The sequence below is a fragment of the Cynocephalus volans genome, chromosome 1 (genome assembly GCF_027409185.1).
Source record: "Cynocephalus volans isolate mCynVol1 chromosome 1, mCynVol1.pri, whole genome shotgun sequence".
Classification (NCBI taxonomy): Eukaryota; Metazoa; Chordata; class Mammalia; order Dermoptera; family Cynocephalidae; genus Cynocephalus; species Cynocephalus volans.
Genome location: NC_084460.1, coordinates 35,598,932 through 35,617,670, shown reverse-complemented (window position 1 = coordinate 35,617,670; position 18,739 = coordinate 35,598,932).

Sequence of the window (18,739 nt, the reverse complement as noted above, 5' to 3'; positions counted from 1 at the left end):
AGGAGAAGCAACAGATGAGCAGGGTAAATACTCTAGATTAGCAAAACATACATTATGGTAAGTGCCTCATTAAAAATATAAAAATCAAGAAAATAAATCTCCACAATTTCCTAGATTTGCTTGTTTGTTACGTGGAGTTGATTTCTTCAAGAGAGGAATGTATACTGCATACAAACCAGCCTTGGCCCTTGCCTCCACCATCTGCATGTATGTCTCAGGTCATGGCTGGCGATTTTCAGAAACAAGCCTCCCCAGGATCTAAAGAGTTAAAAGAAAATAATAACTTTTGTCACAAATACATTTTTTAATTTTTTAAACAAGGCAGTACAGTAGAATGTTTAAAAGGCTGCCTTGGGAGTGGGACAGATCTGAGTTTGCTTATAGATCCTGCTGTTACCTCACTTTCTGATCTTTGACAAGTTACTTGAACTTTCTGAGCCTCTGTTTCCGCATCTGTAAAACAGGGATACTACTAGTTCCTACTTTTTCTTACTCATTGTGAAAAGTAAATGAATTGGACTACCAAGCTTAGTGTCTAGCACATGGCAAACACTACGTTATAACAACAAGTGCTCGGTGTGGTCACCCAATGCAGTGCTCATTACTATAACAAATGCCTTACAATTAAGGAAACTGAGGCACAGAGAAGTCAAGTAAACTTGTCCAATTTCTATTCCTGGTGAGAGAAGAAGCCTGAATTTAAAACCAGGCATTCTGACTCCAAAATTTATCCTAATCATGAGGCTGTATTACTTCTGCAGTAAAGTATTAACATAAGGGGATGAGCTTTTTTCTTTTCTTTTTTTTAACCTAAAAGTTAAAAAACCAAATGCACATCATGTAAGTTAGTCAGAAATCTAAGGGATGCCTTGGTCTGGCATTTTAGGCCTCTACCAATTGTACTTCAATCTGTCTTACCACTCTTCCTCCACTGAGACTCCTTATAAGAATCTTTCCCCAAAGCACAAATGTTGCCAAATGTGTCTTTCTAACATGTGTGGCTGCACCCCTTCTGAAGCCAGGAGAGAAACACAGAGTTCAGCAGACATGTTGCATTCACCTGAACAATTGCACCCTCCATATTTCTAACTCAAGCTACTGCCCTATTGGCCCAGCTACTTTCTGATTTATATGGGGCCCTCTCTCTGCTGAGCTGCCTTTGACTCCCAGTGGCCTCTTGGTGGATCCACACTGCTTATCTCATGCCACATAGAACCAAAGCTATAGTTGAGACAGACCTGGTCAAGTGAGGCCATGCTCTAGGTCTTCCCTTGGGCTAGTCTAAGTGCTACGATCATCAAGGTCAAGTCAGAGGTCAGAGGGGCCAGTCTAAATACCAAATGCACACATTGCATGTAGCCACACATTGGAGTACTGGCTGGAGAAGACCAGAAGCATGGGCCACCAAGACAGAGAAGAAATGGAAGGCTGGCAGTACAGCCCATGGAGAAGACACAGGGTGGTGTCAAGGCGTAGGCACCGAGTGAGCCCATCCATTCGTGCTGCACACACTGGGTTTGTTTCTACATGCACAGCATCACACCAAACTTAACTTATTGATGAGGCAGACATATTGGCAAATAGAAACATCTGACTCTTCCTAGGGTGTTAGGATTCATGGCTCCAGTGCCAGAGTGGATAAGAAGAGATTGGCATGAGATGAATGTGGTTAATGGAGTAAATAAAGACTTAAATGCCTAGAATTGAGTGTCACGATAGATGCATATACACAAGAAGTGTAGACTCTTCATCACCTAAAAGGCATCATTTCTTCTACAAAAGCCTTGGGAAAGTTAAGGTATACATAAAGCATCATAAGAGATATTAGGATATTTGAAGACACAACCCTAACATTTTACTGGACTGCTAGATGCAAGACAGACCCCAGTTTGTATTTGACTGAATAATCAGAGGACAGGAAAGGAATCTTAGTTTCAGCTATCACCAGTCAAAACCTCTGCTTAGAGAGGAGTACACTGTGTCCCAATATAGCAGTTCCTATGCTATTCTAAGGCAGAAAAAGTTGGCAAACTTTTCTTAAAGGACTAGATAGTAAATATTTTAGGATTAGTGGATCATAGGGTCTCTGCACTCAACTCTGCCATTGAAATGTGAAAGCAGCCAGAGATGGTATGTAAATGAATGATGGTGGCTGTGTTCCAATAAAACTACTTACAGAAACAAGTGGTAGGCTGGATTTGGCCTGTGGGTTTGTCCACCCTTTTCCTAAAGCCTAGCAATCTTTAAAGATATTTTATAACAAAATAATTTTAATAACACAATATATTATAACTTGTATGCTTTAATATATTACAGATTATATATTACATTCTACATTTTCATAATAGTGTAGAATAAGATAGAATAAACATTATAACCACATGAAATTTCAGGCAATTATAGAAAACACTCTTTTTTGGTCTATATCTGATAGGAAGTATGAACCATTTAAGAGTTAAAACATTAATCTCAGGTTATTTAGAAATGTAATTTTCTGTAGATTTGCACAGAGGTATGGAATTTGACCTAAGGCTTGATTTTCTGAGCTGAAGCACGTGGCATGACCATCAACTCGAAGGAAGCTAGGAGCAGTCAGCTTGACAATTGGGGGTTAGAGGTCATATCTGGAAAGGCACGGGTAAAATTCAAGACTTTATTACAAATGAAGGGTAAATTACCTTTCCAATGATATGTCTGCCCATTACAGGCTGAAAAGAATTTATGGCTATTTGTTGCAAAGGGTAAGAATCTCTAAAAAAAGAAAATCCTTAAGGACTAGTTTTGGTTAAATATTACGTTGGGAAATAGGTGTGTTTTTTGATTCTGTCATTTCCTTTTATTTTCTGCATACCTAGCTATGCCTACTCTGATCTAGTTCCACATGTCATTCACGAAACTGACATGACAATGACAGAAGCTTGTATGTTTTGAGTGTTTTGCAGCTGATGAGCTGCTGCAGAAAGCAGCCAAATGCATACACGATAGCAAATGCTCTAAATCCAAGAGCTCTAGCTGTGTTGGAGAATGTTCTTCATTTCTTCCTGATCGTTTAAAAGTAGCAAAAGGGATTGGTATCTCTTCTCCTTCCAGTGATGGCCTACCAGGCACACTGAGCTAAGTGGATTTCACATCAAGTTTTCTGAGCTATGAGTAGGAGAAGGCTTGAGTTTAGAGTAAAGATCCTGGCTTTACCCTAAAATATTTAAAAAAAAATTTTTTTTTGACTAGAAATACTTGACTCTGTGCCCCAACTCTACAACTAACTGGTTATGGGACTCCTTGGTTCTGAAGATTGAGCTCCCAGTATTCTTAGCATTAAATGCAAAACACTTAATCTGGTTCCTGAAAACTTATGGGCTTGGAATAAATGATAGCTAGAGAAAATTGTATTATATTTTTTACTCCTATTATTTTGTTTAAAAGTTTTGCTCCTGTCTTTTTTCTGATCTTTATACTTCAGTTTAAGAAAATTTCTTCAGATTTATCACCCATAGTCTTGCTCTGACATAAATTCTTATGGAATGATTCCCTTCTATTTTCCTTCTTTAAATCTGTGATTCTCATCTGCCTCCTTCCATTTTAATGTCTTTATTCCACAGATATCACAGTCTCACAAAAAAGATTTTCTTTTTCTCATAATTCAAGAGCTGTTTGCTTCTGAATGTGAGAAACTTTGTCCTGGCTGATTTTCCCAATGTCTTTCTGAAGAACTGCATGGATTCCTGAGAATAGGGTGCTGAAGTTATTACTCTGTGCTAAGGAGAAAATAATTCTCCTTAAGATCCAGCATTTTAAACTTCAAGTTTTTAAACATGAAAACCAACACAAATCAGGCACCGTACCTATACATAAGCCATGTACATTTCACAAACAAAGTGTTAGGTGTGATTTGGGTGGTTTCCAAAAGTGCTGTTGTCTACGTGATTTAAACCATAGGTTGAAACCTAACTTCAATTACAAGGCAAATCCACTGTATTAAATGAGGGCTGTGCACCAGGCCCCAAGCAATGAACTGTGGTAGATGCAAGTCTATCATTCCCCAAAGTAGCCTCAAGAACTAATAATATGGCAGGAGTAAAAAAGCTTTGCATTTCTTAGATTCGTCAGGTTTCAAGAGGCAGAGAGTAATACGGAGTTGATTCTAAGGCAGCGTTTCTCAGCCTCACACTACTGACATTTGGGGCTGGAGAGATCTGTGTCATGGATCCATCCTGCACACTGCAAGATGTTTAGCAGCACCCCTGGCTTCTACCCACTAGATGCCGGTAGAAACCTCCCCTCCTCGCACCAGTTATGATAGCCAAAACTGTCTTCAGACATTGCCAAATGTCCCTGGGAGCAAAATCGCCCTGGTTAATAATCACTGCTCTAAAGTTAAAAATGGGGATGTCTGAAATAGGCATCGGAACCAGGCTGGCCCTCATGGACCTCAGGGAATAGTGAATGGCCCAGCCTCAGGAAGGGCAGGGACCATGGTGATTAGGTCTCATGGCTCCTGCCCTGAAAGGGCTTTGGAATCCTCTATTGCTGACCTCAGTAGCAAGAGGCTGTGGTCCTCACTGCAGGACTTCCTCTGAAATCTGCTCTTCCCAGTGTCTCCCTGGTTCTCTCCCACCTCCTGGTTGGCTTTCTCACCAGCTGCTCTGCCATTTCTTCTGACTCACAGCTTCGACTAGCACAGGTTCTCACTTCTGCTTCTGCTCCTGATACCCTATTGCTTATCCATTTTGTAATTCAACCTGATAGTAGGAAGAATACTATGGAAAGAGGGCCCACCTCTTTCCATGTGGGGTTTCTTGCACCCAGTTTCTCGGAGGACCTGAGCCAGAGCAAGCTTGGCTGCACTTGGAGCAGGTGCACACTGCTAGTCCACTGGGCAGGATGGAACAGGGTCACATGAATTTCCTTGGAGATTCTCTCTTTAGATGGGGCCACTGGCATGGTTAGCACCATGTTGCATGCCTGGTATGTTCATGGACATGAATTAGGAAACAAATCAACGAAGAAGGGAAATGCCATTACTGGGCGCCAGTGTGCTATATGCTTTGCATATACTGTTAATGCTCCTAACAATCATATAAGACAGATGTGGCCATGCTCTGCTGTACAGACAAGGAGAGAAGTAAAGGGGCTGAGTAAGGTGTCTAAATCCACACACCTGGAAGGTGGGTCTGCGATCCACAGCCTGTGCTCTTTCTGCTGCAGGACTCTGTGCTGTGGGGTTAGAATTCATGTTTCCACTGACTCTAGTAACTCAAACCCCAAGAGGAAATCTAAATGTAAATTTAGATAGTAGCTAGAAATGGAGAAGAAGGAGGGTTAGGGAATGACTGAAGGAGAACAACTTTCAACTTGTAAGCACATTTCTTCCCATTGCAACCTTGGTACCCTTCTGCACCTCATCCCCTCTCCCCAGTCAGAATTACTTACAGCCTCATCTTTATGCAGAGATCACTACTTATATGTGTATGGTACAGACTCTGTGTCACTAATATATCTAGGAGAAATGCTCTCCATCCTTGTTATCAGACAGTCAAAAATAAACAGGCATGTTTTCTATGACCTTACAGCTGATACACACATATCACTTAGTAGGTGATTAATTAATGACATCTCTCTCTTTGGCTAGGCTGTGCACTATTTTTATCCATTTCTTAATCCCAGAGCTTGGCACAGAGTGAGGAATAATGCTAGCTAACGTTTAATGAACACATCATATGTCATGCACTGGTCTAAGGGCCTTAAATTTGTTAACTTCCTAAGTACGCATGACAACCTAATACTAGATACTATATTTGGCTCCAGTTTACAGACAAGGAACCTGAGGATCGGAGAGGTTAAGCACCTTGCTCAGTATCATTGAGCTGGGAGGTGGCAGAACCAGGATTTGAACTTATGCTGAATGGCTCCAAAGCCCATCTTGCCTACTACACCTTTCATCAACAGCAGAAAGCTGCATGGATTTGCTAAGAGTGGATGCCCTTGCTCTCTTTTGCAATATTCATTCTCAATAGTCCCGTCTCCTTGGCCTCCTTTTAGGGAATGAAGCTGCTGGTTCCCCTGTCTGGCTGAGCTATGGCCTCCCATCACACATACCCAGCAGCGTGGGATGCTGCTTGCTGGGGGAAGGGCTGATGGGACATGGACCGTGGAGTTGTGCAAACAGCTCTCCTGCATTTGTGGGAGCAGCAGCAGCAATCACAGCTCCTCCTTCTTCAACTGGGCACTTGACATAAAGCCACCTCAATTCAGCCTTGGGGAGGTAACTTGCTGTAGATTCCTGAGAGGCAGGGAGTGGCTTCTTACACTAGCTGGGGAGCCAGAGGGCCTGGATGAAAGGTCTGAAGTGGGTGGAGGCTGCGGTTGGGGGAAGGACACCTTGAATGCTAAAGCATCCACACAGCTACGGGAACCCTTTGATGTTGTTCTACTGTGCCTGAGTTCTCCCCTGCAAGTAGCCTTCTGACCCTGTTGAATGAGGATCAGCGGGCCCTGCTGTCCAGACTACTGCCTTCAACATTTACACCCCACGTGCTGGCTTCCAACACTGCAGGCCAGACCCCACCCTCGCCTCTCCTGACCTCTCATGACCACGGTTCCTGTCCCCAGTGAGATATCTTCTCTCTCCACTCTGGACTTTGGAAATGGTCTTTCCTTTGTCACAAGCACTTTTTGCCCTGACTCTGTTCATGTGGGTGACTCCTGATAACCATCGAGTCTCAGCTGGGAAATCACTTTTTCCCAAAAGCCTTCTGCCACTTTGCACCCAGGCTAAGTGACCTGGTTGTATTCAATAGCCCCTCTCTCTCCCTTTCTTGCACTCTCTCCACCAAAATATCTTACTGCACTGTACCTCGGGTAACTGAAACCCCAGAAAGCTACACCATGGATAAGGGACAACTACTGTATTATCTCCCTAGTGGGGCTTCCTGTGATCAGCCCTTCTCAGTTGCTGCTGCTGTGCTAAGCACTTTCTATCAAATGGCCCTATTTTATTTTTTTCCTAGAATTTATCAATCTCATTTATGTATTCTCTTTCTCTTTTTTTTTTGACTGTCATATATTTTTCCACCAGGATGTCAGTTCTCTGAGGAAGGGGCCTTCTTGTGCCTTGTTTTCTGCATAGGTCTGGGGTGAGAACGGTGTCTAGCACATAGTACATGCTCTGTAAATATTGGTTGAGTGGGTGAAACACCATGATCTATGTATTTGTTTGTTGTTCTTATTATGAGGTTTGGATGGATCTGTTCTTGCTGTCTTACCAAATCTTTATGATTCATGGAGATTGTTTGAGGCAGTTTGCATAGGAAAAAGCACTTAGTGAAATGCTTGTTACGTTGTTGGTGCTAAATCTCTTTTCTGGTTCCTTTACACATGTAAGGATAAGGAAGTGTGGCCTTTGTCCTTGGAAAGAACCATCAATCAAGTAGAGATTATGCCTTGATGCCAGGAGCCCAGCTGCAAAGGGTTATTGTAAGCTCTAAACACCTATCACAGTGCTTGGCATATGGTAGGGACTCAGTAAATATTAGTTATTATTGTCATTGTTAATATTATTATCATTACCACACTGTACCAATAAGTAATGTCTGTCTTCCCCAGATGGTTCCTCCGAGGTAGGGGTGATGCCTTGGTCCAGTACATAACACAGAAACATGATAAATGCTCAACAAAAATGAAAAGAAGAATAGAAGACAGGAAGCAAAGGCCAAAAAGTGTGGCGTATCTCTGGGGACTCAACTGAAGTTTCAATTAGGGGACTGAATGCCCTGATGTCACGGAGTTACCCATAGAAGATTGGGAAATGATTTAGCTTTTCTTGCCATTTAAAACTGAGGTTATTTTTTCAAAATTTATTTACCATTGCGTTCCAGTTTCTAAAGATCCACCCCTCAGTTATAGACTGTTTACCTTGCAGCTACTACCTCTTAAGAAGTCTCAGTTATCTGCATCGTACAGGTTTCATCCCAGCCAAGGTACTGACCTGTCATGTTTAAAGGCCACACATAGCTCAGGCGAAGTGTAGGGCTCCACAGTGGACATCACACGGCAGCCCAGAATGCTTCTTAGAACACAGACACTGCCAGAAAATCTTGGCTGGATCCCTGTGCAAATATATAGCTTCTACATCGCACGAGGTCCTTCTTTGTGCCAGTGCCACATTCGCAAACATTAAAAGAGTCCTCACTATTCACCAAGCACCATGTGAAGGCACTGTTCCCAAGGATAGCTCATTATACTTTGTCACCCACCTTATGGTAGAGCTGTTGCTAGTTCTGTTACATCGTGGATAAATTCAATTTGAATATATTATGTATCAGAGTTCCTTCCATGTTCAGAGACCATTTAAAACATTCACCCATGTTGGGATTAAAATACAATAATTCAGCAGGAATCTACGAGGATTTGCTATAAACCAGGTATTCTTCTAGGTGTGAGAATAAATAGATGTAGATAAATTTCTTGCCTTTAAGATGCCTTGTTCCAAGGACATCACAGCCTTGTGAGGAAGGGAACAGGCTGAAGGATAATATGTAAATAAGACATTAACTCCATGACTGCAATGACACTTTTTTAAATGTATGTTCATTAATCCAGATTTGGGCTTATTTAGTTTAAATAAGAATCTACTCTAACCTTTTTTTTTCTTTTAAAACGCTAACCTAGTTGTGGTTTCTGAAATTCCTCTGGAGGAACTAATGTCTCTAAAGCAACTTATACAGTTCCTGGCTCATAATCCACATTTAATAAATGCCAGTGTTACTTGGGTCCTCTCTGGGCCTCCCAGGGCCATGTTATGGCTTTGGTTGACCCATGGGAGTAGAGGTGGGCATGGGGGGGGTGGCAGGGAAGGATGCCAAATTTTACCAGGAGGTTCTGAAATCAAAGGATCATGTGATTTTACTTTGGTAACTTTGCCCTCTACTGAATTTGATCTCTTCCAGGCTGATATTTTCCAAAAACAGCAAACATGCCCCATTTTCAAGGAAGTGCTTATGAAGTTTCTTCTCTCACTAATGACTTTTTCAGATGGACAAAGCGGTATTCTGTGGGCACGAAAGGCAAAGAAAACTAAACAATGAATGGGACCTATACCTTGTTCCTCGTATTTGAGAATGTTTTGATTTCCACATTGGCAGCATTGGGGAAATCCTATCCTTGGATTAGGAACCGTGCTCATGGTACATGTAGAGGAGAAAAATTTTTACACTGAAGTTAAGGTAAGTAAAATCTTACCAGTAAACTGCTTTTCTTTTCTTCTTTGGGTGGCACAGGGGAAGGGGTCTCTGAGAACAAGTTTTATCATGAATAATGGAGACAGCATTAGCTCAGCCTTTGATTCTTATAACTTCTTCAGAAGACTAAATGATAAGCACTACCTCAAACAGCCTTTGTAACAAAGATAGTCCAGAAGACCACTACATTTTATACTTGGAAAAATATTTTTAAAGAATACAAAAAATGAAATTAATCAAGAGCTACAACATTTACAAATAATTCTCAAACAGCTTAAGTAAAATTTGTTTCAATTCAATGCCATAATTTAAATTCTAGCTAAATTTCCTCCCATAATAAGAGGCCATTTATTACTCAGATACAATACCCAGTCTCCTCCCATGGATCCAAAGTTTGGTTAGAACAAGGTTTCTCAACTTTGGCATTAGTAACATTTAGGGTCAGATGCTTCTTTGTTGCAGGAGGCTGTCCCATGCATTTGTAGAATATTTAGCAAACTGCCTGGCCTCTACCCACTAGACACCTGTAGCAACTCACCTCCCCCCTAGTTGTGACAACTAAAAATGTCTCCAGATATTGTCAAATGTCCTGGGGAGATGGGTGGGGGTGGGGGGCAAAATTACTTTAGATTGAGAACCACTGTATGTATGATTTAGTATCATTCAAGATGTCCAAGTCAAAGCATTTTCCCCATTCCCTTGGGAGACATGGATTAATAAAACCACTAATTGGTTTACTATAAGATGTATTGCATGTTAACCAACTATCCACTATTAAAATCCAATTTTTAATAGTCTTTACAGAGTGTCTCTTAAATGAATTAATTTTTACTTTTGGGGGGGGGCATGTTTCAGATAAGCAGTTGCTAGCTGAAGGAGGAATTAGGTACCAGCAGTGAGCAATGGCTCTAGACTGATGGTTCTCATTGTGTGTCAGGTACACATTGATTATCAGAAGCCTGCCAGTTTACTGAGGTTTACTGAGGTTAGAAAATTACAGCCTACTTCATGCCAAAGTTGATGTGTGGATTTGGTCTTGCCCCAGATCTCTCTCTGTTCCACGTGTCCTTAGGTGACCTAATAACACTGCTAATATTAGGGAAAGACTCATTCTATGCCAGGCACTGTGCTGAGATCTCTCATGGCACCCTGCACACAACTCTATGAAGTAACTGCTACTAATCCCATTTTACAAGGATGGATCTATGTCTCAAAGGGTGACATGATTGCCTAAGGTCACTTAGGTAGGAAATGGGTGAGCAAAGATTCAAATCTAGGTCTGGCTCTTGCCCTCTTTTAATTAGAAGACTTAGTTATTTGACACCCTTACTATGTATGTTAGCTGACTTTCAGTACTAGATTAATTCAGTTCTACTGTATATATTTATTACATATGCTGAAAATTCCATCAGCATGCTCTTAAAAATGGCAATGCATTGAGTCCTGAGAAAAATGATTTTCTGAGTGTCATGAGTATTTTTCTCTTTGCTCTGTCCAGGAGCAAAACTGTTAGCTTGTTGCACAATGGAGCCTTTGCTGTCAGACTAACCAATGACATCTATTAATCACATGAAGAGGAGAAACAAACAAACAAAAAAGTTATTTTTCCTGTGAATTGAATCTTAAAGGTTTCATGGTTTGTATCACAGGGATGCATGGTTTTATGCCTCAGCTTAACAAGACTGAACCTACTGGTCTTCGACAGCTTCCAGAACTGCTGGTGAATAGCTGGGGATCTTGCATCTTTAATCACTGGAACAGAAGCAGAGAGGGAGGGGCTGACAGAAGAAAGAGGCACTGGGTGGAAGAGTGAAAACGACATAGATGGATGGAGTCCTGGGAGGCAGAACTGTGGACTGTGTACCTCACATGGCCTCCCGTGTTTGAGCAGGCCCGGAGTTTATCAATCGGCCGAGCTGTGCAGGGTCTGGCCTGGTCTTTATCAGAAAGAGCCCTGCAGATTAACCTCCCAGCTTCCTAATCAGGGTCATGTTAACACATCATTTATTACCTCTGAGGACGGCCAGGGTGGGGCTGTCAAAGAGTTGTAAAAGAAAAATGGGTGGAGAAGATGGAAAGCTTCTTCCAACACACCCTGCACTCTTCTTTCGGTCCTGTAAATAGTAATAACAATAATAATAATAACAATAATAATATATTTCTGGATCCTTCTAAAATCTGCAGTTGCAGTCCCATGGGGACCATGTGAGTAGAGAAATATTCCACCCGTTTAAATGTGGCAGAGCCTTTAAGGAGGTTGACAGAGTTTAGGAGCCTTCCTTACAGATTTGAGACAGACCCAGACTCCCAATTGTCCCTGTCTTATTATTAAATGGAGTCGTAGTCATAATGCCTCCCTCTGAGCTCCTTTTCTCTTTCTCCCTCTCTAACGACCTGAATCTGGCACACTTCCCTTCCCCTTTAACCCCCACAAGCTAAAAATAATATCCTCTTGGAACCAGCCAAAAAGTGTCCGTTGGAGGAGTTTAATTAGCAGGAGTGGGCAGGAGACAGTTCTAGCCTTCTCAGCTTGCCGCATTCTCTCCGGGGAGCTGGAGCCAAGCACAATTGGAAAATCCAGGTTCATAGGCACTGGAGATGGGAGCTTCTGACTTGCAGGGAAAGTCTGCCTGGAAACCAAGCTGCATTTCTTTTCGGCAATACCAGGCAGGGGCACCTGGAGGCAAGGGCATCTACATGAAGAGCATAGGGTTTGAGAGTGTGGACTGCTGGACTAGATTTTGGGGGGGTTGCTTTCTGCCTTCCCATTACTGGCTCTGTGACCTTGGGTGAGCTTCTTAACCTCTGTATGCCTTGCCTTCCTCATCTGAAAAGTGGGAAAAATTCTAGCACTTACCTCATTAGTGTACCATGAGAATAAGTGAGTGGAAAAGAGATCTCAGAACACACCCTGGCACAGAGGAAGCCCAAATGCAGAGCATTTGCTGATATTATTTGTTTGCCAGTTTTCACTTTGGTGAGTCTAGACCTACTCTGCTGACAAAACTTTAGCTTCTTCATCTTTTTATTGCTAGATTAAAATAGTTCAGTAAAAAGAGAAAGGTTTAAGTCAAACAATAATTAATTCATGTCAAAAACAGGATTTTACCTAATTTGCATGTGATTTGGTAATTTTTAAAAAATGGAATTCAGCATATCTACAGGACTTTGAGTAATTGGACCTGGAAAACTCTTAAAGGTCCTGTCTCCTTGTGGTGTTCCATTACATAGCAGCATCTCTGGCAGGAGTGACTGCTTAGTCATGAGATGATTATGATAACACTGAGTCCTTGTAAAGTACTTAATAATTTGTAATTTTTTCTTTTTCTTAACAATGTCCCCCACCTAACCCAGATGTCCTCCTCATGAGGTGTACTAGAACCTCACGGCTCTGAGAAGAGACTCAAAGTTCTATCAGTGGTTGTCAGAGGTGGGTTTACAGGAACACACTTGATGTAGGATTGGAATTCAAAGGGTGACAGGGAAAAATTTCCTTATCATTCTGCTTATTTCAGGCTAACAAACTCTGTTGTTCAAACGGCCCAACTGAATCACGGGTGATGTATTTGAGCAGGGTCTAGGTTCACATCTGGGATGCTGCAGCCCAGGGAAGGCTGTTAGACTGGTGTGAGAATCAGCGTAGCAGTTCATGTGGAATGAGGCTCTAGCTCCAGTCCATGTGGAGACTGCCTGTAAGAGCCAGACAGGAGTCAGAGTCCTTCCAAAGAGAGTGAGCTCAAGTTAAGGCTCCGGACTCAGCTGGGTGGGGATACTGAGATAGTTCATGTGATGGATACCTGTGGTGCAGCCTGGGGATAATCCGTGGTCCCACTATTATCTGGGGCCCCACTTGAGAAATGTGGAGAATTTACTCACAGGTCTTACAGTTATTGAACTATAGTCTCATCACTTGAAAAGCAGCAGGCAAAGTAGTAACTGCTAGCTCCACTGCATGCACTTAGAGAGGAAAATTGTCTACGTACTTAAAGCTAATACAGGAAACTGGGATGAAAAATTCCAGCTTCCAAATCCCATGTTGTAGTTTTTGTTGTTGTTTTCATAACATCACATGATCCATGACAGGGGTTTTATTTCATTTTTTTGGAAAACTCAGCTCTTGGCAAGTCTAGCTTTCAGTTTAAACTAGACCTCTCTTCATATAACTTCTTTGCTGAACCCTAATTCTTTTTTATCTGGAGACAACATTGAATTTTTGTTGATTTACATGTTAAGCCTTTATATCTTTTTTTCTCCTTTATATTTCCTCCTTAACTTTTTTCTTTCTTTCTCTACTTCAAAACTCAATGTCTTAAAACAACTCCATGTATTGTTGCTCTTGAGTCTATGGATTAGCTGGACAGTTCTGATTCCGTGGCCAGGCTCAGTGGACGTTGGCAAGGCCTTGCTCATGCAATTGATGTCAGCCAGAAGTTGGCTGCGAGTGGCTAGTCTACAATGGACTTGGCTTGGGCCTCAGTCTATTAGACTAGCCTGGGTCACGGAGATCCAAAAGTGGCAGCAGATGTTCACAAGCCCTCTCGAGGCATAGGTGCAGCACGGGCATATTCTTACTTCTGCAGCATTCTGTTGAGGAAAGGAAATCACAAGGCCAGCCTGGATTCGAGGGGGTGGGAAAATCACATCGCAAGGGGCATGCATACAAGGAGGAGAATAATTGCAGCTATTTTTTTTCAAATAATCTACCACCCCTTCCTTCTTCTCTCTCATTGTCTCTTAATAATTCATAAATTATTCAAACCAAGTAAAAGCGCTGAGTTAAACACTAAGGAATCGATGCTAGAAAAGAAAGTACATTTTGCTTATTCTCCTGAAGTTTATTTCTAGTGGGGGAGAGAAAGATGAATGAAATTATTCCACAAATAGAGTTATATTTACAAGTATGAATAGTGCTACCAGGGAGAGGATGGAGTCTTAGACTGACCTGATCTTGAGAGGTGGGGAGCTCAGGGGAAGATTCCCTCAAGAAGTGATCATCGAGGCGAGATCTGGAAGAGTGGAAGGCGACGAGGCAAAGCCAGGGGCAGGGAGTTCTAGGCAAGGGAACAGTGGAGCAAACACCAAGGTCAAGCTATAGAGAGGAGGAAAGACCAGTGTGGCTAAAGTACAGAAAACAACGGAGAATATGACATTAGAAGAGGCTGGAGAGGTCAGCAATAAACAGACTTTGTAGGCCATTATAAATTTTCTCATATGATAAAAACAACAAGAAATCATTGAGAGGTTTTAAGGGTGGGTGGGTGGGTGGGAAGTCATCAAATACGCCTATAAAGCTAAAATAGAAAGGGATGATGAGAGAACAATCTGAAATTGAGCCGTTGCTGGAGAAGGAAAATTATTTGCTAATTTATAAAATATTATGGAGACCTGGGCAATAGACTAGGAGATTGCATATAATAGGAATGTGAATCAGTGACTAGGAAGAAATATTCTGGATGTCTCTCCCAGCCTTACATTATCATTTTGTTCTAAAAATACATGGCTACATTTGGTTGGCTAATATTTTATTAAAAAATTTGGTATATATGGTTAAAAGCAGAGGATCCAAACCAGACTCTCTGGGTTCACTTTGGGATGTGCACACCACATTCTATCTGTGTGACATTGGGTAGGTTAGTCACCATTTCTCTGCCTACGTTTCCTCATTTGTAACATAGGGACAACCTACATCATAAATTTGTATTACCTACATCATAAATTTGTTATAAGGAAAATTTATACATATGAATCACTTTTAAAAGTGTCTAGCCCATAATAACTTTAAGTTATTATTATTACTAATATCATTATTTTCTTATCATTTCTTGTGTTTTCCTTGTCCATTTTTGGTTTTAAAGTGATCTACCTTATTAGAGGATTTAGAAGAGCTTTTGCTCATTTTTTTTGAAAAAATGTTTTTCTATGATTTGAAGTGATTGTATACTACATGGATTAGTTATTATTTAATGATACTCATCTCTAAAATCAACTGAAATTCATATTTCTTGTAATTATATGTATATGTATTTTTTTGAAATTTTATTTTATTATGTTAATATACAATGTGGTTGATTATTATGGCCCATTACCGAGACCTAACTCCCTCCCCCCTCTCCCCCTCCCTCCCAACAATGTCCTTTCTGTTCGCTTATCATATCAACTTCAAGGAATTGTAATTGTTGTGTCTTCTTCCCTCCCCCCCAGGTTATTTGTGTATTTATTTATTTTTAGCTCCCACAAATAAGTGCGAACATGTGATATTTCTCTTTCTGTGCCTGACTTGTTTCACTTAATATAATTCTGTCTAGGTCCATCCGTGTTGCTGCATATGGCAGTATTTTATTCTTTTTTTATAGCAGAGTAGTATTCCATTGTGTAGATATACCACATTATCTGTATCTACTTATCTGATGATGGATATTTGGGCTGGTTCCAACTCTTAGCTTTTGTAAAGAGTGCTGCGATGAACATTGGGGAACAGGTATACCTCTGACTTTATGATTTCCATTCCTCTGGGTATATTCCCAGCAGTGGGATAGCTGGGTCATATCGCAGATATATCTGCAATTGTTTGAGGAACCTCCATACCATTCTCCATAGAGACTGCACGATTTTACAGTCCCACTAACAATGTATGAGAGTTCCTTTTTCTCCGCAACCTCGCCAGCATTTATCGTTCAGAGTCTTTTGGATTTTAGCCATCCTAACTGGAGTGAGATGGTATCTCAGTGTGGTTTTGATTTTCATTTCCCGAATGCTGAGTGATGTTGAGCATTTTTTAATGTGTCTCTTGGCCATTCATATATCTTCCTTTGAGAAGTGCCTATTTAGCTCTTTTGCCCATTTTTGAATTGGGTTACTTGTTTTTTTTTCTTGTAAAGTTGTTTGAGTTCCTTGTGTATTCTGGATATTAATCCTTTGTCAGATGTATATTTTGCAAATATTTTCTCCCACTCTGTTGGTGGTCTTTGAACTCGGTTAATTGTTTCTTTTGCTGTGCAGAAGCTTTTTAGTTTGATATAATCCCATTTGTTCATTTTTCCTTTGGTTGCCTGCACTTTGGGGGTCATATTCATGAAGTCTGTGCGCAGTCCGACTTCCTGAAGTGTTTCTCCTATGTTTTCTTTAAGAAGTTTTATTGTTTCAGGGTGTATATCTAATTCTTTAATCCATTTTGAGTTGATTTTAGTATATGGTGAGAGGTATCGGTCTAATTTCACTCTCCTGCATATGGATATCCACTTATCCAAGCACCATTTGCTGAAGAGACAGTCTCTTCCCCAGTGCATAGGCTTGGTATCTTTGTGAAAGATCAGATGGCTGCAGGTGTGTGGGTTGATTTCTGGATTCTCTATTCTATTCCATTAATCAGTGTGTCTGTTTTTATGCCAGTACCATGCTGTTTTGGTTATTATAGCTTTGTATTATAGTTTAAAGTCAGGTAGTGTTATGCCTCCAGCTTTATATTTTTTTGCTCAATATTGCTTTAGCTATGCATGGTCTTTTGTTATTCCATATAAATGTCTGGATAGTTTTTTCCATTTCTGAGAAAAATGTCATTGAAATTTTGATGGGGATTGCATTGAATTTGTATATCACTTTGGGTAGTATGGATATTTTCACAATGTTGATTCTTCCAATCGAAGAGCATGGGGTATATTTCCATCTTTTTGTGTCCTCCCTAATTTCTCCCAGAAGTGGTTTGTAGTTCTCATTATAGAGATTTTTCACCTCCTTGGTTAACTCAATTACTAAGTATTTTATTTTTTTGGTGGCTATTGTAAATTGGCAAGCTCTCTTGCTTTCTCTTTCTGCATGTTCACTATTGGAGAATAGAAATGCTACTGATTTTTGTGTGTTGATTTTGTATCCTACTACTTTGCTGAAATCATTTATCAACTCCAAAAGGTTTTTTGTAGAGGCTTTAGGCTGTTTGATATATAGGATCATGTCATCTACAAACAGAGACAGTTTGATTTCATCTTTTCCAATCTGGATGCCCTTTATTTCCTTCTCTTCTCTGATTGCTCTGGCTAGTACTTCCAGCACTATGTTGAATAGGAGTGGTGAGAGCGGACATCCTTGTCTAGTTCTTGTTCTTAAGGGAAAAGCGTTCAGCTTTTCCCCATTCAAGATGATATTGGCAGTGGGTTTATCGTATATGGCTTTAATTATGTTGAGATACTTTCTATCTATACCTAACTTATAGAGAGTCTTTATCATGAATGAGTGTTGAATTTTATCAAATGCTTTTTTGCATTTATAGAGATGATCATATGGTCCTTGTGTTTGATTTTATTGATATGGCATATCACATTTATTGATTTATGTATGTTGAACCAACCTTGCATCCCAGGGATGAATCCCACTTGATCATGGGGTATAATTTTGCATATGTGTTGTTGTATTCTGTTAGCTAGTATTTTACTGAGGATTTTTGCATCTATATTCATCAAGGATATTGGCCTGTTGTTTTCTTTTATAGTGGTATCTTTACCTGGTTTTGGTATCAGGGTGATGTTTGCTTCATAGAATGAGTTTAGGAGAATTGTCTCTGTTTCAATCTTTTGGAATAGTTTGTAGAGAATTGGTGTCAATTCCTCTTTGAATGTTTGGTACAATTCTGCTGTGAATCGCCTGGTCCTGGGCTTTTCTTTGTTGGGAGCCTTCTGATAACAGCTTCAATCTCTTTTATTGTTATTGGTTTGGTCAAATTTTCTACATCTTTTTGGCTCAGTTTTGGTAGTTTACGTGTGTACAGAAATTTATCCATTTCCTCAAGATTTTCAAATTTGTTGGCATATAGTTGTTTATAGTAGTCTCGAATGATTCCTTGCATTTCAGACGTATCAGTTGTAACATCACCTTTTTCATTTCTAATTTTTGTTATTTGGGTCTTCTCCCTTCTTTTTGTAGTTAGCTGTGCTAATGGTTTGTCCATTTTATTTATCTTTTCAAAAAACCAACTTTTTGATTCATTGATTTTTTTGTATCTATTTTTGGGTTTCAATTTAATTAAGTTCTGCTGTGATCTTAATGATTTCTTTCCATCTACTGACTTTGGGTTTGGATTGTTCTTGTTTTTCTAGTTCTTTAAGGTGAAGTGTTAGGCTGTTCACTTGCCATCTTTCCATTCTTCTGAAGTAAGCATTTAATGCAATACATTTCCCCGTAAGTACTGCTTTTGCAGTGTCCCACAGATTTTGGTATGATGTGTCATTGTTTTCATTAGCTTCAATAAATTTTTTGATTTCCTGTTTGATTTCTTCTTGGACCCATATGTCATTAAGTAGAATGTTTTTTAATTTCCATGTGTTTGTATAGTTTCCAGAATTTCATTTGTTATTGATTTCTAATTTTAATCCATTGTGGTCTGAAAAAATACATGGGATAATTCCATTTTTTAAAAAATTTGTTGAGACTTGATTTGTGACCTAATATGTGATCTATCTTGGAGAGTGATCTATGTGATGATCAGAAGAATGAATATTCTGAGGTTGTTGGAT